The sequence below is a fragment of the Bidens hawaiensis genome, unplaced genomic scaffold (genome assembly GCF_021521415.1).
Source record: "Bidens hawaiensis isolate Kalapana, Puna unplaced genomic scaffold, B.hawaiensis_p1.1 tig00020911_1, whole genome shotgun sequence".
In the NCBI taxonomy this organism is placed as follows: domain Eukaryota; kingdom Viridiplantae; phylum Streptophyta; class Magnoliopsida; order Asterales; family Asteraceae; genus Bidens; species Bidens hawaiensis.
This window is the reverse complement of record NW_027493227.1, coordinates 236,960-253,467: the sequence shown is the minus strand read 5'-3', so window position 1 is coordinate 253,467 and position 16,508 is coordinate 236,960. Positions and strand designations below refer to the sequence as shown.

The 16,508-nt window shown below is 36.8% G+C and overlaps 1 pseudogene across 1 annotated transcript; it reads left to right on the top strand.

Annotated features, from left to right (window-relative positions):
* The first annotated feature begins 3,608 nt into the window (after positions 1-3,608).
* Positions 3,609-4,485, top strand: LOC143562133 (transcription initiation factor TFIID subunit 7 pseudogene; annotated as a pseudogene). The gene is made up of 3 exons (XR_013140430.1): positions 3,609-3,989; positions 4,065-4,190; positions 4,293-4,485. The product of XR_013140430.1 is annotated as a transcription initiation factor TFIID subunit 7 pseudogene (transcript).
* Positions 4,486-16,508: the final 12,023 nt, after the last annotated feature.

Genomic DNA, 16,508 nt, shown 5'->3' with positions numbered 1-16,508 from the left:
AAGTAGCAGAAGTACAAAATACGAAAAATCCCTAATTTAGCTTTTTTTAATAAACAAAAACTTTTCCACTATTTTCTTCGTCAATCCACCCCAGTAAAAGTTGAAAAGTGTCGATTGACGAACAAGAGGGTGTAAGGTTTTGTATATTAAATTAAACAAAAAGAAATTTGGTTTTTTTAAAGAAAAAAAAAAAGACAAACTAAAACCACGCATGTACTTATTAAAATATAAGACTTTGCACCAATAGGCTTGCAATGTACCATATATTGAAAAAGTAGAAAACGACTTCTCCTGCTTTTAGGTTTTGTTTGTTTTTAAGAGGTAAAATGTCTGTATTTTGCGGCTTATATTTGCAGGCATTTATAGCAGAAGAGGTGGACCAAAACTCTACAGTATGAAAAAGAAGACTGTTTGCTTTTTAACGTATGCAAACTGCTAATATATAACATAAATGCTTAAATAAGCTGAAATTTAAATAAAAAATTCATTCAACATAGAAATTTAAATAATAGTCAAATAACACTGAAATAATTTTCATAAAACCACAATTTTTTTTAAATAATTTCTTCAGTACTTTGCATTAACTACTCAATAATTTCATCTCGTAATTGCGTCATATATCCTCGATCTGATGCAGTGCCATGTGCTTCAACCTCGTCTTCTTTAGCATCAAAGTGCACATGAGTATTTCTGAATGACATATTGGGTTGATTGTATTGTTCGAACAACTCATCGCTCAAAACTCTTCAATAAGCATTTTAGATGCTCATTTGACCATTTAAAAGAGGTGAGAAGTGAGTGGTCCATGTCTGCGCGAAGAAGAAGGCGCGCAGACATTTTTTTAATGAATTGTCTTCCGGAAAACAAATAGTCTGCAAACCTCAATGTCGCCAGGCGCAGACAAAAGAGGCTATGGAGCTCTTTTATGAAAACACAAACACCACCTTAGTCTTAGACTGAATATTGTTATTCTACATGATAAAAAAAATAGAGAAAAAAAAGCTTTTAATTAGAGGCGTACAAAACCGGTTTGAGCTATAAACTGAATCGGATTGGTCAACAGATAATAAAAATCGGTTTGTAAAAAATGGGTTCGGGTAGTTTACAAGGAATAATGCTCAAACCATATCGATTATGGCCAGATTATAAACCCGGGGTTGTTGACGTGTTATTACCTTGGGTCGGGTCCAAAACTGGTTTCAGGCGCTTTCCATCAACAAGACTACGAACTGGTACACAAGACAGTTGGGAGTAGAGGTAGGCAAGCAAAGCGGTTAACTAGACCGACCCGAAAAACGAAGAAACCGAACCAATTTGAAACCGATTATGTAGATACCGGTTTGGAACCGATTTGAACCGGTTTGTAGTTTTCTCCATCAAAACCGGTTAACCAAACCGAAACCGACCAAAACCGGACAACCACCTATCAAAACCCGAACCGAAACTGATCTTAACATGGTAAGAAACCGGTTTCAACCCGAACCGAAACCGAAACTGATCATAAACCGGGTTTGACTTTTGTTGATCAAACCGAACCGGTTTTGAGTTTTAAATCGGTTTGTGCACCTTTAGTTAGGACAGGTCCAAACCGGTTTGGCCCAAACCCGTTTTTACCGAAGGTGGGCCGGGTTATAAACCGGTGGTTTGAAAACCTATAAAATCTAAATCCATACCTCTGCTTCGTCGGAGACTCTGGATTCCGGCCACCGGAGTTGATAATATTATCCAATTCAAAACCTGTATTATCATTTCACCATAGCAACGATTCAAGGTACGATCTCAATCTCAGTGATTCTATTAATTAATTGCGTGATTTTGTAATCCGTAATAAACCCTAAATCTTCAATTTCAATCTCATTCAAATTAATGTTTAATTTGTTGTCATTCAAATTAAAGCTCTTGTTATTAAGCTCGAACTCGGCTCGTTTCGAGCTTTTGTTCTTAAGCTCAAGCTTGGCTCGTTTCGAGCTCTTGTTCGAGCTCGGCTTGCTAATAGTTTTTTCAAACTCAAGCTCGGCTCGTTTCGAGATTTTGTTCTTAAGCTCAAGCTTGGCTCGTTTTGAGCTCAGCTTGTTCCGAGCTCTTGTTATTATAAGCTCGAGCTCGGCTCGTTTCGAGCTCTTGTTATTGAGCTCAAGCTTGGCTCGTTTCGAGCTCTTGTTCGAGCTCGGCTTGCTAATAGTTTTTTCAAACTCAAGCTCGGCTCGTTTCGAGATTTTGTTCTTAAGCTCAAGCTTGGCTCGTTTTGAGCTCAGCTTGTTCCGAGCTCTTGTTATTATAAGCTCGAGCTCGGCTCGTTTCGAGCTCTTGTTATTAAGCTCAAGCTTGGCTCGTTTCGAGCTCTTGTTCGAGCTCGGCTTGCTAATAGTTTTTTCAAACTCAAGCTCGGCTCGTTTCGAGATTTTGTTCTTAAGCTCAAGCTTGGCTCGTTTTGAGCTCAGCTTGTTCCGAGCTCTTGTTATTATAAGCTCGAGCTCGGCTCGTTTCGAGCTCTTGTTATTAAGCTCAAGCTTGGCTCGTTTCGAGCTCTTGTTCGAGCTCGGCTTGCTAATAGTTTTTTCAAACTCAAGCTCGGCTCGTTTCGAGATTTTGTTCTTAAGCTCAAGCTTGGCTCGTTTTGAGCTCAGCTTGTTCCGAGCTCTTGTTATTATAAGCTCGAGCTCGGCTCGTTTCGAGCTCTTGTTATTAAGCTCAAGCTTGGCTCGTTTCGAGCTCGGCTTGCTAATAGTTTTTTCAAACTCAAGCTCGGCTCGTTTCGAGATTTTGTTCTTAAGCTCAAGCTTGGCTCGTTTTGAGCTCAGCTTGTTCCGAGCTCTTGTTATTATAAGCTCGAGCTCGGCTCGTTTCGAGCTCTTGTTATTAAGCTCAAGCTTGGCTCGTTTCGAGCTCTTGTTCGAGCTCGGCTTGCTAATAGTTTTTTCAAACTCAAGCTCGGCTCGTTTCGAGATTTTGTTCTTAAGCTCAAGCTTGGCTCGTTTTGAGCTCAGCTTGTTCCGAGCTCTTGTTATTATAAGCTCGAGCTCGGCTCGTTTCGAGCTCTTGTTATTAAGCTCAAGCTTGGCTCGTTTCGAGCTCGGCTTGCTAATAGTTTTTTCAAACTCAAGCTCGGCTCGTTTCGAGATTTTGTTCTTAAGCTCAAGCTTGGCTCGTTTTGAGCTCAGCTTGTTCCGAGCTCTTGTTATTATAAGCTCGAGCTCGGCTCGTTTCGAGCTCTTGTTATTAAGCTCAAGCTTGGCTCGTTTCGAGCTCGGCTTGCTAATAGTTTTTTCAACTTCGAGCTTGGCTCGTTTCAAGCTCTTTCTCTAATGCACGAGCAAGCGAGCTCGGCTCGTTTCGTTTCGAGCTCTTGTTCTTAACAACCATGGGCTCGGCTGAGTCGTTTTTTCAAACTTGGGCTCGGCTTGTTATAAGGTTTTTTTTCTAAAGCTCGAGCTTCGCTCGTTTATTATTTATTAATAAACTTATATACAGTCTTTGTCATTTTTATATATTTTGAGAAAACCTCAAACAAGCCAAAGCTCATGTGCAGTACCTTAAACGAGCTCGAGCTCGGTTGTGTAGTATGAAACTAATACATATAAGTCCAAAAGAGCTAAAATTAAAAAAATACACAAGGGTCGACGAGCCTAAACGATCTTCCCATACAAGGTTCGAGCTCAGGCTCGATAACCAAACGAGTTTTATTTGAGGCTCAAGCTCAGATCGCGTTCGTTAAGCCTCGGCTTGTTTCAAGCTTTTTACCGATCCGATCTCGAGTAGCTTGCGAGCGGGTTGGCTCATTTGCACCCCTAGTTAATACCTGCTCTAATTTCTGGACTTTTGCTCTACTTTTATTATTCTATTCGCACATTGCAGACGACGGTAGGAATGGCACATTTCTAATTGGAAATGACTGTTTTCCCGCTTCACTTTTGGACCTTCCGACTATCACGGAGTCATACAAAACTTATGATGATAATGTTCTGATCAAAACAGCAGATATTGGTCAAGTAGGCGGTTTTACCTATCTTATAACTTATAATATTTTTTCACATTAGCATAGTGACAATTGTATAATGTGACAGATGATTGTAGTTAGAGAAGAGGGTGGCGGTGATCTACTGCCAGATGTAGTGGAGAGCCGCCATGGTCTTACCCCTCCTATGCGAGACGCTAGAAAGCGGAGGTTTCGCAGAGAACCTGATTTAAATGTATGATTTTTTTATTTTTTTTATTATATGTTTTTGTAAATTTTCTGCACTTTAAACTTTTAATTATGATATGATGGTGTTTAATGTTTATATTAATTGCAGCCTGAACTTGTGCAAAGAGTTGAGAAAGATCTTTTGAACATCATGAATGGTGGAACTGCTGGAAATTTCGATATCCTTTTGTAGTTTTACTTATACTTGTCTAATACACGCACGTTTTGATACCACATTTAACTTGAAAACACGTGAAAATCACTTTTAACCACATAACTTTTAGATTTTTACTTTTTCATTCTTTTTATAGGTTATTATTCTTTACGAAATCAAAAAGAAAATATATGTATATATATATAGGGTGAGGATCCTAAGAGAACTCTTTGGAAATTGAGAACTTTGAGAACCATTTTAAGCCACAAAAAAAACTCCTTCAAAAAATTATAAAACAAAAAAAAACGAAAATTTTAAAAAAGTAAAAAATTCAAAAAATTTTATTTTTCATCCCGTTTTCATAAAAAAAACACTCTAGTTATACACATGCGTATTTTAATTTAATATTGATTTACATAATGTACACATATGTAAATTATCATTTATCTTAATTGTACATATGTGTATAAAGATTAACTTGTATAAAATTAAAAAATTCGTATTATACATATATGTATAATTTTGTTAAACCGATATTTTTATTTATTTATTTTTTAATGAAACCGGGATGAAAAATAAAAATTTTTGGTTTTTTTACTTTTTTTATTTTCGTGTTTTTTTTTATAATTTTTTTTATTGTTTATAAAAAGAATCTTTTTTGTGGTCCAAAATGGTTCTCAAAGTTCTCAATTTCAAAATTGTTCTCACATGATCCTAATCCTATATATATATATATATATATAGATCACGAAGTTTAAAAAAATATATCTTATTGGTTTTTATTTAAACCATCCCCTGCATTTATGATTGTTTATATACTTATTTTCCTTGACTTTAGTTTTTTGTTCACATATGACTGAACAAAATGAAACTGGTGATATGAAGAAAGCTGCACCGGCACTTGCAGCAAAACACGACGTTTCAGTGGCGGGAACGAATGTTGGGGAGCCCGAGAGAAGTGATTCTGATGATACTGATTCTGATGATACTGATTCTTATGTTGATATGGATTAGAGTAAGCACATTTTACTTTATTCAAAATTTGTTTTCATCGTTGCAATATTACTACATGTTACATTTATTTACCATGTTTTTCGCTTACCATGGTAGATTCAAACTCGTTTTTACCTATATTCAATGAACTTAGTTACATGGGGTCTAATTTCTTTGTATTTTAAGTTATACATATATATCTATCCAACTCTAAATAACTTATAAGTTATTGGTGTGTTACTTTTTGATTCCACATATTAAAAAATTGCTTATGTGAAAAAATTATAAAATAAATCTGTTCGCGCGTTTGAAGAAGTAACAGTTCGTTTGAGCTTTATTTATACTAAAAAATAATTGCTTAATGTCACGTTCGAAGGTTAAGTGCCGTGTCAGCATTTTCCGAGTTAATCAATACACAGTTGATTAGTGATGGGAAGCTTAAACTTATTATGTCTTTAAATGCTTTAGACAAGTTATGACCTAGCATTGGTTCTAAGTGATTTTAATGGAACAGTATTATACACAGCTTGTGGCTCAAGACATAGATGCCCAATTCAAATATTAAGTAGTCCCACATTTAGATATCCTTATTGAACATTTGGGACTTTTATGGTTTGGACATCATGTTTGTTTCATTGTGTCACACTTATCGACAGCTCGACATTGTGTCCATGATTAGATTTGCCTTAACAAGCTATGGAGCCATACTTTTAGGGGTTGTTTGGATATAGATTGGGCTGTAAACGAACCGAACGTCCGTCGAGCGGTTCGGCGGGAAGCTCGTTTATGTTCATCTGTTTAATAAATGAACGAACACAAACAAAGAATTTCGATCGGTAAGCTTAACGAATTAACACGAACAGAGGCCGTGTGTTCACGTTAGGTTCATCCGTTAATGTTCGTTTATATTCGTTCATTTACGTTCGTTTATGTTCGTTTACGTCCGTCCGGTTACGTTTGTTTACATATATATGTTCATTTATTAGAAGTTTACTATTAATATTTTTATATATTTTTACTATTACTATTTTAATTTAATTAAGTTTATGATTACCGTGTTAAGCTTTTTTGGATATACTATGTAGTGTACTTCCAGATTTTTGGGTGATTTTGTGTTGATTTAGTGATTATTAATCTCAAATTAATATATGTTCACTTGTGTTTGTTTATGTTCATTTGTCCCTGTTAGTGTCAGTTTACGTTCTCGGTAAAGTGTTCATGAACCGTCGTTTGTCCGATAAATGCCTAACATACGAACACAAACAATCATGTTATGTTTGTAACCCCATGTGGTTTGCATCCCTGATTTTGACAAAAAGTTTCTTTGCGTGTGCGTGTGTGTATATTTATAAAAGTTTTATACGGGCGATCAAATTATTAATAGACTCAATCGGATCATTAATACACCTACTGATTGTAGGGCCCATTAACCATTTAAGTACACGGGTGTGAAAAGAGATGGCTTTTTTAAGTTTGGTTAAACAATCGAAGGATAAAGAAACCTCATTTTCTAGTACTTATTTCAGGCATTCGAAATCTCGAAGATTGCCATGTCTTCATGCATGTTCACATGAATGTGTTTGTCAATTGTCATTCATGTTTATGTGTTTGTGTATTCTTATAAACATATTTTATTTGTAGGTAACTTGTATTACATGTTACAAAGATAATTTTTCCAAAAAAAAACATTTTTTAAATTGTTTTTCTTTTTGACAATTTGCTTACTAATGTCATGTCCGTGACCATTTCATTGTGTTCATAAGATTGTGTGTTGTGGAGGGCCCCTTCACGTCATAGCCACGTAGGAAACGAGGCTTTAAAGCAACTTTTCATAAAGCCCCGTTGTGAATTAACGGCCATTACCGCCCCATTATATATATATATATATGTGTGTGTGTATGTGTGTGTGAGAGAGAGTGAAAAGCTATCAAAAGGCTCCATCACGTCCACATACAGCCCGTTTTCCCCTTACCCCCCCCCCCCCCCTCCCACCCCACAAAATTAAAGTCCTGACGTGGTGTTCTCTCCCCTTCACCGCTCTATGACGCCCACACCGTGTAGTCTAAGTCATGGTTTAAGAATAAATCACCATCATAAGCCGTTTTGGTCCTTTTCAAAATAATCCTTATTCTATATGTGCATGAGGCATGCTATAAGCCAAAGTTGCACAAAAAGAATTAGAAAAAAAAAGGTGATTTTCAATTCACATGATGAAACTATGAAAGTGACAAAAGTGTACATCATGCCACCTTGCATACATGGTATGTTTGACTTTTAAAAACCCTACAACAATAGTCAACACAAGACTACAAGGGCATGATTGGGAGGGTGTTTTCAGGGTCACCCACCTTATACAATTATTACAACCTTTATTGCACAACTTACTAATCACTATAGCATGATAGTCATACATGTGTTAACATTCTTTAATCTTTGTTTGTCAACGCCTTGATGATATTATATCTTTTGGGAACTTGTGATGCAATTTGGCCGGTGAAAGGGATTTGGTTTTCTATTTTGACTTTTTTTTATTCCTTTAATCCATAGTTTGGACTTAGTTGATTGTTGGGTGTGTATGGGTCGGGTCGGGTCGGTTTGGATTGATATTGGGCTAAAATCGAACCAAAGGCAAAAATGTCGGCATTTGGGTTTTCAAAAACTGTTTAGTTTCGGTCTTTTCAGTTGGCCATTTCGGCTTAAAAATGTGGGCAAAATGAACAAGTTAGCTAAAACTAATGAAATTGGGTATGTATTTTTTTTGTGTTAGTTAATAATTAATTAATTATTATATATTTAAGTTAAAATATTTGGGTTAACTTTTTTAAATCTATAAGTTCGGTTTGGTTTTTCGCTTCAAGTTACACGCAAAATCAAAACCGAACTGAAAGTTTGGTTTTTAAGAAAACCAAACCGTTGATTTTTATTCGATTTGGTTGTTTCAGTTTTTTCTATTTTTGATCGGTTTTTAGGTTTAATGCACACCTACTTGATAGTGTATTTCTAAAAGTTAATCGAAGCTTTATTTATGTAAGGCTTTAGCTGTAAAAATATAAATATATAAATATAAAAAAGGTTAAACGAATAGTTTGAGATACAAACTGGGCCGGGTCTTTAGATTGCTAAACATTGAAAACCAGATCGTTTTTTCTCTAAAACCATCCGATTTGTTTCGACTTGGACATTTCGGTCACTTTCTAACGGTTTTCTAACTCCATTAATTTATATTACAAATGTGGCTCTTAATCCAATCATTAGAAGCTAGTTAAGTTATAAAATTATGAAGTTCATAATTATTTAAAAAAGGCATTGGTTATTCACACACCCTTTTTGAATATTCACACACCCTCTTAACACACATATTATCTCTATATACACCCTATAAAAGGTGTATGAATAACACATTTAAAAAAAATCATACCTAATTTATTAAATATTATGGTCTCCTATATAAATATTGTGCAAGTAGCACCATCACTAGTTGAGCTACAAATTTATTTATTTTGGCCATAAGATGAACCTATTTTCAAAAAGTGGTGGACCATTGGTTCAAGATTAAATATGACATCTCACCAAACCGTGCATAAATCGTCGGTGTGATATTGACATGCTGAGGTGACATTTGACGTGGAATTTTATTTCTTATAAAATGTTACCCTACCATAAGGCTGAGGGGTGTGGGGCGCTAACCTGGGCGCGTGAGCCCCTCCGCTCGTGCCCCCAGGCGCTAACCCCACACCACCGGGGGCGCGAACCTTGGGGCGAACGGGGCGCGAGCGCGAGCCCCAGGCAGGCGTGAGTGTGGTCGCGGGAGAAGAGAGAGAAAAAGGTGATGTGGAGGCAGCAAAGAGCCGTTGAGCTCGGATAAAATAAAAAAAAAAACATTAAAAACCCCTATATAATACCCCAAAATCAACCTATTTCAACCATATCAAAACACAACTTCAATCTCCAAACTCATATATAATACCCCAAACTCCTATATAATACCCCAAAAATGTCTGGAAATTGGTACCCAAACCTAGATTCAGATTATACTGACGACGATTTATGGTCGTCACCAGACCAACCGATGTTTTATTCGGGGCCGTAAGAAACATCCGGCTTTCAACCATCCAACATACAACCGTCTCCTAACTTTGTTGTTCCAGAGACACAAGAATCACATGGTGATGCTACCGGAGCAAGAAGACGCGTCCACCGGAAAAAACAACTTGCAGGACGGGCCGGGACCGGCTTCGACTCCGAGGACGAAACGGAAAACCACTCCGTGGTCATCGGATGAGAAGGAAGCCTTGTGTCGGGCTTGGATAGTCATTTCTGAGGATCGGCGTTGCGGTAATTGTTTTAACGTTTTTAAAAATGATTTTTAATAAAAAAGTTAAATAAAAAAGTTAACTGGAAATCTAATTTAATTACTCATTTTGCAGCCGACTACCAAAAAAGCAAGGTTTTTTGGACAAAGGTTAGGGAGACGTTCTATACGCTCGTTGGGAGTACAGAGCGAAACGCCGATATGATTTCGGGTCGGTGGTCCGAAATCAGAAAATTTGTCGGCTTGTTTACTAATCTTTTCAACAGGAACGCCGGTCGTATGAGACCAAGTGGCAGTGATGATTTGGCGGTTTACAATTTCACTGTCGAAGAGTGGAGGCAGGAGTGTTTGCGGAGGTATGGGACGGTGAAGACGTGGGACGATTTAAAGTTGTGGGAGAGGTTGAAAAGGTGTTGCAAGTGGGTTGAGCTTGTGGCGCCGGACCATGATGCGGAAGTAGGGCCGAAACGGACTAAAACTAGTTCGTCTGGAGCGTATAGCACTTCTGCCGGGTCGGATTGCCGCGTTGGATTCGACCTAAACATTGCGGGGGAGGAAACGTCTTCACCGCCGAGGAGGCGGCCATTGGGACGGGACGCCAAGGGGAAAAAACCGGCTGAGGGGGGAGCCGTAAACATCGTCGATCTTGTTGAATCCCTCAATAAATTCAACAAAACCATGGAGGTGGTCTCTAATGACAAAAAGGAAAAAAGTCGAATGAGAGATTTGGACTTCCTTACAAGAGACTTCAGTAACCTAAATCCGGTCGATCAAATGCTGATGGAAAAGCAAAAGGAACGTATCCGAAAGAGGTTGATCGAAGAAGACCAAGCCGAAGAATAAGAATAATGTTTTTTTAGTACTTTAATTTTTATTTTATTTTTAGATATTAATGTGTTTTTTTTTAATGTGTGTTTTTTTTAATAATTTATGAGTTTTTTTAATAATACGTTTTTTGAATATATTTACAAAAAAAATAATAAAAAAAAATCCGCTGGAGCCCCTGCTGGAGCCCCTCCACACCAGGGCCAGGGGCTCCAGCGGGGGCTCCAACTCCCACCTTATCCAGTTTCTCTCTCTGCCACACGTCATAATATTATTGGCTGGAGCCCCCACTCGCGCCCCCGTTAGAGCCCCCCCACACCCCTCAGCCTAATAAATATCGGAAATACCATAAAGTTTAAATTTTAGTATTTATCATTACTTTCAACTTGTAATTACAATGTAATAATGTGAATATTATGAATTAATACACAAGGAACATGTGTTAGATATTATACTTAGCTTTCTTTGTATTTTGTATCTTGTGTTTGTGTGGTGTGTTTTTCTGATTTTATATTATTATTATTATTAAAATTATTATTGTTATTATCAACCCAATATTTAATTTCACCATTGAGCTTTTGATATAGTGGTAAGGGAGATACTTGGTGTTTCATGCGACCCATGTTTGATTTGTGTCCCCATCATTTAGTTTTAGCGGCACCAGATGATGATGTGAGACTAGGCTAGTAGTTGATGTTCACTAGTACTTGGATTGTTGAACTGAACGAGTTGTATCACACCACACTGTCAAGCCTTTGCGCGAGTGTTCACGAATGTTGGGGCGTTAGGTGAGGGTTAATTTCCCCGGATTGAAAGACGATTATATCCCGATGTGATAAATTTAGCCCATTTTAGAGGATTCGTTGGCTGTTAAAAAAACATAGTTAAATTTCATCTTATGTATTTGTTTTTATCTTCTTTTAGTTGATTTTGATCTTGTAGTAGTTGGTATTTTTTTTAGGCAAAAGAGTCTATATTATTAAATCAACTATCATACATCCTTGGATCATCATTCAATAGTTTAATACAATTATTTAAGTAGCTTCAAGTAGTATTAATATATAGAACCATGTTAAATAGTCAACTCGATCGTACTCCACAGTCAACGTGTATTAACAAACCTAAGTCAATGTACTATTGTGAACTTGTGGAAATCATGTGTATGATAACGTCCGGAGTAAAATGAGTATGTGAAATAATACGTGAAAAGCTAATATGACATGTTGTCAAGTTAGAATAATGGGTTTTAACGTTGCATACAATCTTAACAACGCTATTTAGTTGGGGTAGCTAACATTTACAAATTTGTGAGTTTAGAATTGGAGGTTATGGGTTTCTCCGGAACAGGAGATAGTGAATTTGGATTACCTAGTGTTAGATTGTTATACCATTTGTATTAGACCCACACGGGCTTTTATTTTTTTATTTATTTTTTTTTTGGGGGGGGGGGGGGGGGGAGAAGATTTGGCACATGGCGCCACGTCAGTAGGGCTGGAGGGGCAATTTTCATTTGAGTGTAGTGGTTTGTAATAAAAAAATCGTCCCAAAATAATATAATATTGTTATTTTTCAAACTTTAACGACGACAAATACATGCCCCCCCCCCCCTATTCTCAAAACCACCCAAGATCACCTAGGGGGAGGTGTGGAGGGCGATCAGTGGCGGGTCTAGGATTTTTTTTCAGGTGGTGCACTACTTTTAGATGTTTTAATTTCATAGAGTCGGGTATAAAAAATTCCGGATCGGTTTGAGGTTCGGGTCGGTTCAATGGTTCGGGCAAAGTTCATTACATAATAAAAATACGATAAAATAATATAAGAAACACCGTCATTAGAAATTAAAAAACACATAATATAGATAAAAATAGTCTTTACGAATTAAATAAAATACTTATAGTTATTCCTTACGAGTCTCATATTTTGAAATCGTTGCATTACTTCTCCATAATAATAAAAACACATCACAGTCCATAATCGTTACATTACCTCTCTCTAAACAAATTATTCTAACTACTTCTCCATGCTTGAGTGATAATTTTGAGCCTAGAAAAACATGGCAGATGCAAAATTGGGAACCACGAATTATTCTAAACATGGCAAATGTAATTTCTCCTCAAATCACATGGAGGGGATGTGAGGGTTTAAAATCTATACTGTTACTTTCATAAGAAAGTTCCAATCATCATAGACGGAATTAAATATCAAAACGAATACTAATAAAATAAATGGATGCATAGAAAACGAATAGATCACTCAATAAAACCCTAAACTGAAAAAGAACACGCACACAAAAAACAAAGAATCGATGACCTGTACCACATGAATTACCTATGATCGAACAAAGAACTGAAGAATTTGAGAGCTTAAGAGAAGAGCTGTGTGTCTTGGTTCTCAAGGTTGAGCTGTAATTTGATTGTATTAGGGAGGGGAAACTTATAAAACCCTAAATAATATTAGGGTGAGTTAGTAAAAAAACTTTTGAAAGTGGGAATCGAACCTGCGACCTTCGGGTATCAAAACCAACAAGTTACCAGCTGGGGAAGCGCTTCAAATGGATATAAGGCGGTTCCTTCCTAATTTATAAGATGGTTCTTTTATTATTTTTTATATATAAATACACTATTATTTCAAAACTCGGGTGGTTCCTCAGAACCACCCGTTTATACCGTAGATCCGCCCCTGAGGGCGATATTGGGTAAAATGCAGCTTCACTACACACAGTCTTATATACATTCACATAAGATCGTCTTTTCCAATTGGGTTACAGTGACAAATATATTCATAGGTTTTTTTAATTAAAAAGTGAAATAAAAAGAAGACAATACGTAAAGTGACACCTGGCAGGTGCCTACAATTAAGGTGTCGACGGTGCCGCTGCATATATTAGCCGCGTCCACGTGAGAGTAGAAGTAGCAAACAGTTGGCGTCATTATTATTATTATTAGTTTATTTTCCATGTAAGAGGATATTTTAAAAAGAATATAGAATATAACTCATTATTTCTCACACTTATTTCACTATAAGAAAATAAGTTATTATATCTCCCAAAGTGTGAGGATTTTAGTTGTTTATCAAATGAATGTGTAGACATAAAAGTTTGTTTATAAGTCGTGTGAATTAGTTATTCTAATATAAACCGAAACAAGTCCGCTTGTTTGGATAGTTTGAGATTAAGTGGTTCAGTTTCATAATTTGGTTTAATACTATTAATTCTGAACTGTATACATTTGTACCGGTAATAACCGGTTAAACAAATACTCATTGATAGAATTTGTTCGGTCACCGGTTAATGGACCGGACCAAACACAAATAATCTATCAATTGTATTTTTCTTCTATGTTTACCAACCTATACCAACCTACATACTGTTTTCGAGATAAATTAACCAATTAAACCAATGAACTACCAAGTATGTCGACATGCATTTTAGAACAATGAGGAAAAAAAGACTTTTTTTTAATAACACAATAAAAACAAGTGACTTATTTTGTGAGTGAAATTTAAAAAAAAATGAAATACAAGTAGACGGTATTTTATTTTATTTTTATATATTATGAAATAATAAGTACTTAATGATCACAAAATACGGAACACAAGACAATGTAATTTTTATCCAATGTATAGTCAAATAATACTACACCATACTCCCCTGTGTACGGATGATCAAAAAAAACCGGTTCCGGTTGAACCAAACCGGACCCGAACCGGTTCCTACCCGATTTTTGTAGGAACCGGACCCTATCTGATTCAACCCGATGATCCGTGACCGGTTCTTGCGTTTCTGAGTGAGGGCGGGTAGGAACCGGAACCGAACCGGAACCGGTTTCTAACCGGTTCCATCCGGAACCGGTTAGGAACCGGTTCTAGCCGTTGGATCGATGTAGCCGTTTTTTGGCCGTTTTTTTGACCGTTGGGGTCAAAAATAGCCGTTTTTTGGCTCCCCCAAACACCCCACTACTAGTATAAATAGGTATTTGGTGTCATGGGTTCATCACAACACTCAAAACGCAAACCCAAACGCAAAAAATACAAAAAAACGCTATTACAACGTTTTGAGTTCTCTAATCTCTTGTTTTCTCTTCTTCTATATTCATATTTTTTGTTATGGCTGCCTCACAATCATCGGTTGGTCAAGGTTCCAACGGCGAACCAAGTTTCGTTCGTATTGTACCTCATAATCGTAATCAAGAGATTTGGTGCAATTGGGATTTGGTTGAATTGAGTGACCATTCATTGAAGGCTCGGTGCAAATTTTGTGGGGTTTATTTAAACCCACTTTCGAATTCAAATTTGAAGAAACACATCGAAAAACCGTATTACAAGGCGTTGAAAAAGAACGTCGATTCGCAACAAACGCAAATGGATAGTGAAGGCGGAATATTTACATAACAAATTGATCGAGTTCAAGATCGTATGGCGAAGTTTGTGATTCAAGAAGCTTTGCCGTTTAGCCACTTCGACAACCCTCGCTTAACCGCCATGATTCGAGATACGCTTCAACCACAATACACTCACGTAAGTCGTCATACTCTTAAACGTTATTGTTTAAAATTGTGGAAGAAGGCCAAAGAGGTACTAATTGCATATTTTGAAAATATAAATACGGGAATAAACTTAACTAGTGATGTTTGGTCGGCTCCACATGGTCTACCCGAATCTTATCTTTGTGTCACCGCTCATTGGGTAGACCCGTCATCGTGGGAAATGATGAAACGCACCATTGCTTTCGAACTCTTTGAGTATCCACATACGGGAGATAATTTGTTTGAAATTTTAGATTATGTTATAAAAACTTATAAACTACAAAATAAAATATTTTCAATGGCATTTGATAACGCGTCGAATAATACATCGGCGGTTGATAAATTAAAATTAAAATATACGCCGATTTGCAATGGTGTATTTTTTCACTCAAGGTGTGTTGCACATATCATTAATTTAATCGTGCAAGACGGACTTGCTTCGGATGAGGTTACATCGGTTATAAACGATTTTAGACTAATGCTACATGAAGTTTTTAAGAAAAGTAAAAAAAGACAAATGGATTATAGAAAATTTTGTAAAGATACGGGAAGAAAAGCTTTGGGAGCTAATTGGGATGTACCTCATCGATGGAATTCCACTTGCACAATGTTTCAAAGTGCTTTGGAACAAAGAGAAACTTTACAAATGTTTCATTCTAGTCTTGCTGAGAATGATTTGGCAATCCCCTTTTCAAATGAGAAATGGGAAATTATCAATGACTTATCGACTTTTCTTGAAGTTTTTAAAACATCAACTACGAAACTATCGGGAACGTATTATCCGACAAGTCCCTTGGTTCTTTCGGAGTTATTTTTAATGGTTAACAATCTTAAAGAATTTGAAAATAAAAGTCCAATGTTTTCAAACATCATATTACCAATGAAGTTTAAATTAAAAAAATACTTTCTTGAATTGCCACCGGTTTTTACTTGCGCCGCCGCTTTAAACCCAATGTTAAATGTTTACGGGGGTTGAATGTGTGATAGACGAAATTTTTTTAGCCTTAGATATGCATGAAATTGACCCAAACTTTTAAACAGAGGCAAAAAATTATTTTAACTTGAATTTTAAATTTATGTATGACTTTTATTTAAATAAATATGGGTCAAACATACACATGCCTATGCCGGGGGGGGGGGGGGTCTTCATCAAGTTCAAGTGCACGAGATCCCATGATTAGCCTTATGAACACCGTTCGCAACGTAACGGTTAAAAAACAAAGGGGTAACACCCATTCAAGCGAACTAGGAAGGTATAGTGCAAATGATTACTCTACCGGTTTATCCGAAGAGGAATATGGCACTTTTGATGTTTTGGCTTGGTGGAAGGTAAAGGAAACCGAGTTTCCGATTCTTGCCACCATGGCCCGTGATTTGCTAACCGTCCAAGCTTCTACGGTAGCTTCGGAATCCGCTTTTTCTCTTAGTGGCAGGGTAATATCGGTGAGAAGAACAAGACTAAATTCGGAGTCGGTGGAGATGTGCATTTGCTTAAAGGATCACTTGGACTCAATCGAT